The sequence below is a fragment of the Trichosurus vulpecula genome, chromosome 3 (genome assembly GCF_011100635.1).
Source record: "Trichosurus vulpecula isolate mTriVul1 chromosome 3, mTriVul1.pri, whole genome shotgun sequence".
NCBI classification, from domain to species: Eukaryota; Metazoa; Chordata; class Mammalia; order Diprotodontia; family Phalangeridae; genus Trichosurus; species Trichosurus vulpecula.
In genome coordinates, this window is record NC_050575.1 from 187,096,982 (window position 1) to 187,105,819 (window position 8,838).

Below are 8,838 nucleotides of genomic sequence, written 5' to 3' on the forward strand. Positions count from 1 at the left end.
TCAATTCTTGTCATAGTAGTATTGCTATAGTTCATATTTCTAGCACTTGTGAACCCCAAATTTTTTACAGAGTCTGTTCTAAGAAAGAGACAAACAAAATTAGGGTGTATGGATCAGAGTTTAATTTCTCTTAAGTTGGCTTGCCATGTATTGCATGGGAGTTCAGTCCAAAACTGCCCCCCTCGCAGTGGGCCAGTTCAGAACTGGGTTGATTTGATATTTGGGGGTACATGGTTATTTGCCTTTTGGTATAACCTGCATCATTCTATCTCCTGGACAGAGGAAATATTTGTTTTATCAGACCATACCATACCACACCCAGTCTTGGACTATCTAGGTAGAATGATCTAACTCCATTCAAGCCTGGGCAGATTAAATCAATTCAGGCTTGGGCGGGCAGTCTCATTGTCAGTAATGTCCTTGTGCAGAACCTTAGAGAAGAAAGGGGCTAGGAGCTCTGAGTCTGTAAGACACAGATTACCAAGAGAAATCATTTTTTCACACATTATATCAAATAATACTGGTGTTATTATAGTCCTTCCTTAACCCTTGATCTTATTGGAAAGGCCATTAGTATTTTCTCCATAACATATGCATTACATAGTCTAGGTTTTAGATAAATACTACTTGCCGTATTGGGGCAGCTAAGCAGCTCAGAGGACAGGGTGCCCAGCAGACTCATCTTCCTGAGTTCAAATTTGGTCTGGAAATGGCAAACTACTCCAGGATCCTGGCCAAGAAAAGCCCAAATAGGATCACACAGAGTCAGACATGATGAAACCAACTGAACAACAACAACTTGTCATATTAAGGAGAGGTCATCTTATTCCTATGCTTATTGATGTTTTTAAGAGGAGCAAGTCTTGGCTTTTGTCAGGAGATTTTTTTTTTTTTAGAATCACGTAGGCTTAGTTATTTTGGTTATTTATATAGTTTAGTATGTCTCTCATCATCCTTCTACTGAACATCAAAACCAGATACAGTGTATTTCTTAATATATTGTTTTATCCTCTTTGCTTATTCATTTAAATCAATCAATAAACATTCATTATGCAGTATGTTCCAGGCAACATACCTTAATGTTTTAATACATAGATTATTTAATATTTTAATATAATCACTTGAAATATTTTAATATTTATTTTTGTGTCAATATTTATTAATGATTTGGTCTACAGTTTTCTTTGTCTGTGCTGTCTCTCATGGTTTAGATCAGGGCTGTCCAAAATGCCACCCACAGCCTATAAGCATAGAAATTCACAGCAATGCTTTAGTAAATGAAGCTGAGCTACTGCAGAGCTCTCACTAAAATGATGAATCAAAATATATTGTCTATTGTTTCAATAAAAACCTAAGGTTGGACAGCCCTGGTTTAGATATCTAGACTATTTTTTAAATGATAAAAAGAGTATGGAAGTTTCTCTTATTAGTTTTTGCAAGGTTTATGCAATATTTAATATATTTTTCCTTACAATTTGATTATCTTTTCCTTAAAATATTCAGATACTATCATTCAGTACATAAATATTAAGTAATGATATTCATTCCTTATGTATAGTACCTTTCAGCATATGTAATGTTAATGGGATAATAAGATCTTCCCCACTCATTAATAGGCCTATGTGACCTGCTTTGAGCGGCCCAGCTCACACCTGTGATAATCCTGAGTCACAGAGCCCGTTGAGGGAGGGCATCTTGCTTAGGAGAGGCTTGCTTGTAGGAAGGCTTTCACACCTTTTGGTACTAAGCTGATTAGGCATTGAGTTATGGTTCTGATGCCTTCTGGCTTTGAGAAGTGTATATATACTCTGAGTTGGTATTTTGGTTTGGGCATTCACTTATGAGAGGGATCTTCTGACTCCCTGGTGGAGACTCTGTGTTGATGTATGTTCAGAACTCCCCAACTGCTCATATGTAAAGGCTCTCTCAATCCAGTGGTGTATGTGAAGTGTATAGCAATATTGCTTTGATCAGGCAGTTGAGTCCCATCTGTTGGTCTTTGTGTTACTTTCTCTGCTTGTATTTTCTCTGTATTTTCTGTTTGTGTTTCCTCTAACATTCAGGGTGCTGACTTTTCTCCTGAACTAGTAAATGTAATTAAAAGCAGTCTTGTTAACCCCTTTTTGAGCAGTCTTTCCTAGAAAAGCAGATCAAAGAACCTGTGCTAGCAGGCCATCCTGGTATGCTAGGGTGATTGCTGTTACAGCATAATGTAAGTTTCCTTGTTTCTCTCTTTTTATCCCATTTTTGTTCTTGCCTTGTCTGAAATCAGGATTGCTTTCTTTGCTTTTTCGAATTTACCTGAAATAAAAAAGGCTTTGCTCCAACACCTTATCTTAATCATGTGAATCCTTGTTTCCAAGTGTGTTTCTTGTAAAACAAACAAATCTATTGGTGCATTCTGCTTTCTAATCCATTCTGGTTAATCATTTTCATTTATAAATAGATAATATAGTCACATTTAAGATTATGATTGGCAGCCGTGTAATTGCTAAAACATCCTGACCTCTAGTATTTTTTTTTTCTCTTTACAAAGAAGACGGTCGTGAAAGTTAAGGAATTTGCTTTAACACTAGTGATCCATAATTAAAGTGATCTGTTGTACTCCATTACCTTCTCTTCCTTTGCCCTGCAGTTGATCATAGGTTATTTTTTTTCTTTCTTTCCTTTTAATCCCCCTTCACACTCCACCACTGAAATTTTTTTGCTTATGGCTCTACTCTCATGGATCCTGCCCTCTCTTTTAAACTACCCCCTATCCACTTGCTTTATTTAGGTCAGGTTAAATTGAAGTGCATGGGATAAATATTACTCCATCCTTTCCTCTATGTTTGTGTATTCTTCATCTCATGAAGCCCTATTAGATACAATAGTAAGATTCTTCCTCTTCCTCCTTCATTTTTCTTTCCCATTTCCTTTTCCTAATACCATCCAACACACACACACACACACACATACACACTCACACACTAAAAGGCCCTCTTCCTATGTATTGACTCTTTGACTTGAAGACATTAGGGTTCTAAGAGGACATTTGTTACTATAGTGCTAAAATGATAACGAATACTCTCTTCCAAAGGAGAGGAAGAGTGTTAAGGGAGTAAGTATTTATTAAGTACATAGTATGTGCCATGCTTATAGAGCAACTAGGTGGCAAAGTTGATAGAGCACAAGGCCTGGAGTAAGGAAGACCCGAGCTCAAATCCAGCCTTAAACTTTCACTAGCTGTGTGACTCTGGGCAAGTCACTTAACCCTGTTTGCCTCAGTTTCTCCATCTGTAAAATGAACTGGAGAAGGAAATGGCAAACCACTCCAGTATCTTTGCCAAGAAAACCCCAAATGGTGTCACAAAGTCAGACACAACTGAAATGACTGAGCAAAAGAAATGTACCAGGCACTGTGATAAGCACTTTCTAAATATTGTCCTTTCTAACCCTCACAACAACCCTGAGAGGTAGGCGTTGCTTTAACCCCATTTTTTACAATTGAGGAAGGAGAGGCAGAGATCAACTTGTCCAAGGTCACACAGCTACTGTCTGAGGCCTGTGATTTGTGCTATAACTGTACATACTGTTCTTTTTCTTTGGCTTTAATATAATTCTTGTATTCTTTTAACATTGTTGACATTTGCTTCTCTTCTGTCAACTCAACTTCCACTTAAGTATGTTTTTATTAAAAATCTGTTTTCTTATCTCTCAGAACCTCTATGTGTATTCAGTTTGGATTTTTTAATTCTTGTGTTGGGAATTCTGATTTTTAAACTTAATTCATTCTTAATTTTTTTTAAAAAAAGTTTTCTCTTTTGAACCACTCTGTAATTTCTTGTTATTATCTCATGGTATCAGAAGTGTCACAAGATTCTCTTTTTCACTTGGTAATTTTGGTTCATTTTCCCTTTGATTAGTTGTACTTTGTAAATAGTAATTATACTCATTATACTTCTTTTAAATTTTTATTTTTTTTATTTGAACTTTTAAAAAAGGTGAACTTCTTAATGTACAAAGAAAAGAAAAAAATAGGTTAAAACTGTGAAAACTGAATCTTTCTTGGGTTTTTGATTGTTATTGTTTATTTATTTATGTTAATTTAACACAATAGTGCCTCACACTAACTAAGAAACTTTGTGATTTCTTGGAATTCTGCAATAACTAGAAATTTTGTTATAATATTTTGGGAATTTATGTTGCTTAAGGACATTTTACACCAACTTAGTTGTAATGAATCTCAACTTTAAAGGTTTATTTTTTCTTTAAGGTGAAAAAGAAAGCTATCATTTTAAAAGTTTTCAACTAATTTTCTTCAGAAAAGTTTAGTGATTATTTCTTAACATCAGGATAAATCTTAAAACTGTTTTAGAAGGGGAAACACTTTTAGAAGAAATGTTAAAAAAATCTTTTTGTGATTTTAGAAGGCCTACTAAACTTTCATTTGCAAGATAATTAATTGCTAAGTTAATGTAATGAGTTATAAAACAGGATATATCTTGCTGTTTTGATCTGAATTTGTAGTCATTCCATGGCCTAAGCAACAGTTAATGTTTGAACTTATATGTAAAAGATTCAATTTCTGAAGTATCACTTTCTTTCAGAGTGAATATAATCAGAAAGGATAAACAAGTTTGTGAAACAATAATGTATATCTATTCAGTTGTAAGGTTCAAGTCAGGAACCTCTTTTGTTTCAGGCAGTACAGTTATGTTAGCTAACTTACGAGCTATTTTGTTTATGGTAGAAATATAAAGGAAAGTGAAATGGTCTGAATAATGGATTAAGAAAGGAAAATTATGTAGCCTGATTTGAAAGTTGATAGTTCAATCAAATTTCTACTAGCCTATACTCACCCCACTTCTGGTCGTTTTCCTCCTATTCCTTTTTGGTCCTTGTTTGTTAAATCTCCTTGTCAGATTTGTCTCCTCTAGGCTCAGTGCACTCCGCTTACAGATGACAGCTCAAACTGGATACCAACCTCTGTCCAAGGCCCCCTCTGTCTCATCACCCCCTGGACTTGGCATTGAACAAGTTCCAGATGCTGGCTACAGACCCAACTCCTTGAATGAGGGACCCTGTGAGGCAGAGACAGTTCTACATCCTCTCTCAGCATGAAGCAGTTCCAGAAGCTGAGACCTTCGCCCCTTACTCCAAATGGTTTTAGGTCCCATCTATTTAAGGGAGGAATGATGGGGTGCTTGTGCTTGGACCCTAATTCTAACAGCCTCTGCTTAGATGCCTGTGCCTGAACCCCAATTCCAAAACCACATCCAGTTCTAAAAACATATTCTGCCCTAGGCAGTTTCTCTCTAGCTAAAGGGCAGTGTGCCCCAGCTTATCTCTGCTCCTTCCTCAGTAAGCAGCTGTGCCTGTCTATAGATTGAGTTCCGGATGCTGAGAATTGACTGTACACTGAGTAATGACCATTTTTGCTACTTACTGACTTTTCTAATATGTATCCTAGACATAGTATTTTGTCTAACAAGACATTAAATGAGAAGCTACATAGAGATTGCTTGTTAGCCCTGACCAATAGTTAACTTAGTGATGTTTCACAGTAAAAACCACTCCTCCTAGTAGCCCTCCCTTGGGCTATTTCCCAGTGAACTCTGGGTAATATGCCTGCACAGTAGATACAAAAAGTGCATGTTCCTTTAAGAACTAACCACTCCTTAACCATGCTTTAACCACTCCCTAAATCCCACCCCAAAACACCTAATTGACATGATTCCCCCCTAAACCTTTTATAAAAACTTCCCCTGCACCCCTGAAAGGTTGCTGGTTCCCTAAGAACTCTCGCCTGCTGTAATGAATAATAAATCTTTGCAACTTGACTTAAAGAATGCTTGAGATCATGAATTCATTCCGTACAGCCCTGACCCTCTCAAGTACTTAGGTCCTTGAGGGGCACTCCCCTACAACTGGGAATTCTAGTCCTGGGAACTTTAGTTTTAGGATCCCTGAATCCCTGGTTTTTTCCCCCTCAACATAACCACACAGATACCCCCATGCCAAATGTGAGAGAGAGCCTTCTCACAACACATGGGACCTTCTTACATGTGGATCTTGCTACAGAAATAAGGGAAGAGGAAAATAATCCCAGAAATTATAGAAGGAAAAGGAAAAATTGGAGAATGTAGAGGGAATGGTCAAGGGTCAAAGGAGAAAATGTACTCTGGGAGATGGTAAAAGATGGATAAGAAAGAAGATACATAAACACATAAAAAGAAGGGAAGAATGGATTTTGCAGTGTGTATGTTCAGAGCTGTCACTGGAACAGGATGCCAGTGTGGAGGAGGGGGTAGCATTGCCATGTTCCTCATTGCTGTAAGGGTTCTGTCACTGTGTGACATTTTTCCCCTGAAGCTTGCCTTTCCCCTGAATCCCTGTGTGGGGGAGGGCAAGGGTGCTGCTCCCTCCCTAATGTGACTATATCCATGACTTTAGGATGTTAGTCAAATTAAAATCCCTTTTTGTCACACCCTATTGTTCTTTTGAAGCTGTGGTCATCTAATGCATCTGTCACCTCTTATCAGCACTCTGAAAACCCAGCAATTAATCACAATAACAGCTCTTCTGGGGATCTTCAATCTTCAGTTATCTAGGACTAGAAGAATAATCATAACAACTCACTAAAGAGAGATTATTTTCTGGGCCAGGAAAAGTAAGAGGAGAGAAGCAACTTCTTGTAGAACAATACTTGCCCAGAAGCAGCATATAATCAAACCAGGAACTGTGGATCTGAAGTTTCCCTTACCCCATGAAAGACAGTCTTTTTAAAAGCCAACTAAATGCAATGATCCAAATTTTTGAAGTTTCATGCTATTCAGTGTAAAATGAGACCGATATATTGTCGCTGTTGTTTTTAAATATCAGAACATATAAATCCAAGTAAACTCGCCTTGGAATGTAGGAAGCATTCTTCCGCACTCTACTCCTAACCCCTGTGCCACCAGCTTATTCCATCAGTCTGCTTCACAGTTATTTCATATAAGCAAACACAAGTAGAAACTCAATAAACACCCAAATTGTTGAACTAACAACAATAATTGTAATTTTAGCTTACATTTATGCAATGGTATAAGATTTACAAAGTTGCTGTGTTTGTCCTTTGTTCTCAAAGAGGACCATGATATCAGGCAAATGATGACGTGACTTGCAGTTGACTTTGATTTGAGTGAGGGCTGTGCAAAGTCACCAGCCTCACTTTCTCCTCCAGAGCCATCTGGGTCCAGTGACCTGATATTCATCAGGACCACTGGAGATAGCCCAGGATGCATTAGGAGACCTTGGCCCTTCCAGGCTAAGGTCTTTTCAGGTTCTCACTTTGAGTGAGTTAATCAAGGGATGGCTCCTTTAATCAAAACTCAAAAAAAACCTCAAACTGGGAGGGGAAGACCCTCAGGGTTCCTGGCCAAAAGAGAAACAGTTACTCTTTACTATGTACTATTTATATTCACTCTGTGCTAGGAGGGCAGGGACTTTCTTTGCACACTCCCTTGTGGGATAGACAGGATATGTATCCTCATTTCCTAGGAAATATTCATAAGATCATAGGACATAGGATAAGAAAAGACATTGGAGCCCCCCACCCCAGTCCCCCACACTCTCCCTGGCCACAATGTTTTCTGACAGGGCCCAGCTTTGGCTTCCCCCATAAGGAAATGGTCAAGCAGCACCAAGGAGTCCCAGGGCTTTCGCTACTACTGAGCCCGAGCTAACAAAGCTAGAAGGAGGCCATGGTGTCCAGCAGTAACTGGTTGTCCGGGGTGAATGTCATGCTGCTGATGCCCTATTGGAGCTTGGTATTTGTTCGTTTTTGTGAAGAGGCAGATCATGCGTTTTGCTGTGAAGTCTCGAAGAGGCCTTTACATCCCTGTGGGGCGCAACATTCCAAAGGATCCGAAGAAAGAGATTTACATCCGATTATCCAAGTTTCAGAATGTAAATTATGAACCCCAGCTTCTTGAAGAGGATGATGCCAGACTTTTGCAGCTGGAGACGCCAGGAAATCAACATTGCTACAACTGCCTGTATAGGATGAAAGCATTGGATGCCATTCGTGCCTCTGAGATCCCATTCCATTCAGAAGGCTGGCATCCTTGTTCCCTGATGGGCAAGAACTTCTGCTCCTATCTGCTGGAGCTTCAAAACACAAGTACCCCCTTCAAGGGTGTCGGCAAAGCTCTCATTATTACCCTGTTAGATGGCTATGAGACAGCTTGATATGTAATTGGTGTCTTTGACCAGACTGAATATCTACGGTATCAGGAAGCACTGAGTGAACTGGCTGCCGCTGTCAAAGCCCGTGGTGGGAGCTCCCAGCGGCAGCAACAGTTGGCAGCTAAGCATCTAACACAGTCTCCTGAAGTTTCCTCCCCAACAACTATCCAGGCCACCTATCTGCCCTCCAGTCAGAAGAGTAAAAGAGCCAAGCACTTTCTAGAGCTGAAGAGTTTTAAAGATAACTACAACACACTAGAGAGCACCCTTTGACTGAATCTGGGGATAGCCATAGCCAACATGGCTTCACGAGGAGAATCCTGCCCTCCAGGGCAGGAGGCACAGCAGCACTGGACAGTATTCACAACATTATGCCCAGAATTCTTGAAATGTGTGTCCAGAGATCCTTCCTTAGCTTATCCCTCTGGTCTGTTGTAGAACTAAAGTTCCATGAGGCCCTCTTTCCCTCTCCAGTAGCTTTTTTAATGGAGTTGAATTCACATATTTTTCCTCTGGCTGTGTCACTTTTTCCTTACCCCAACTTGTTTTTGATTGTTATGGTCTCCTCTGGGGGTCCTTGACCGGCAAGGTCCTGTCTTGGTACGCGATGAATGAGGCGGGAGTCAA

General features: G+C 39.3%; 1 pseudogene; it reads left to right on the forward strand.

Moving 5' to 3' along the window:
- The first annotated feature begins 7,727 nt into the window (after window positions 1-7,727).
- Window positions 7,728-8,484, forward strand: LOC118844991 (annotated as a pseudogene).
- Window positions 8,485-8,838: the final 354 nt, after the last annotated feature.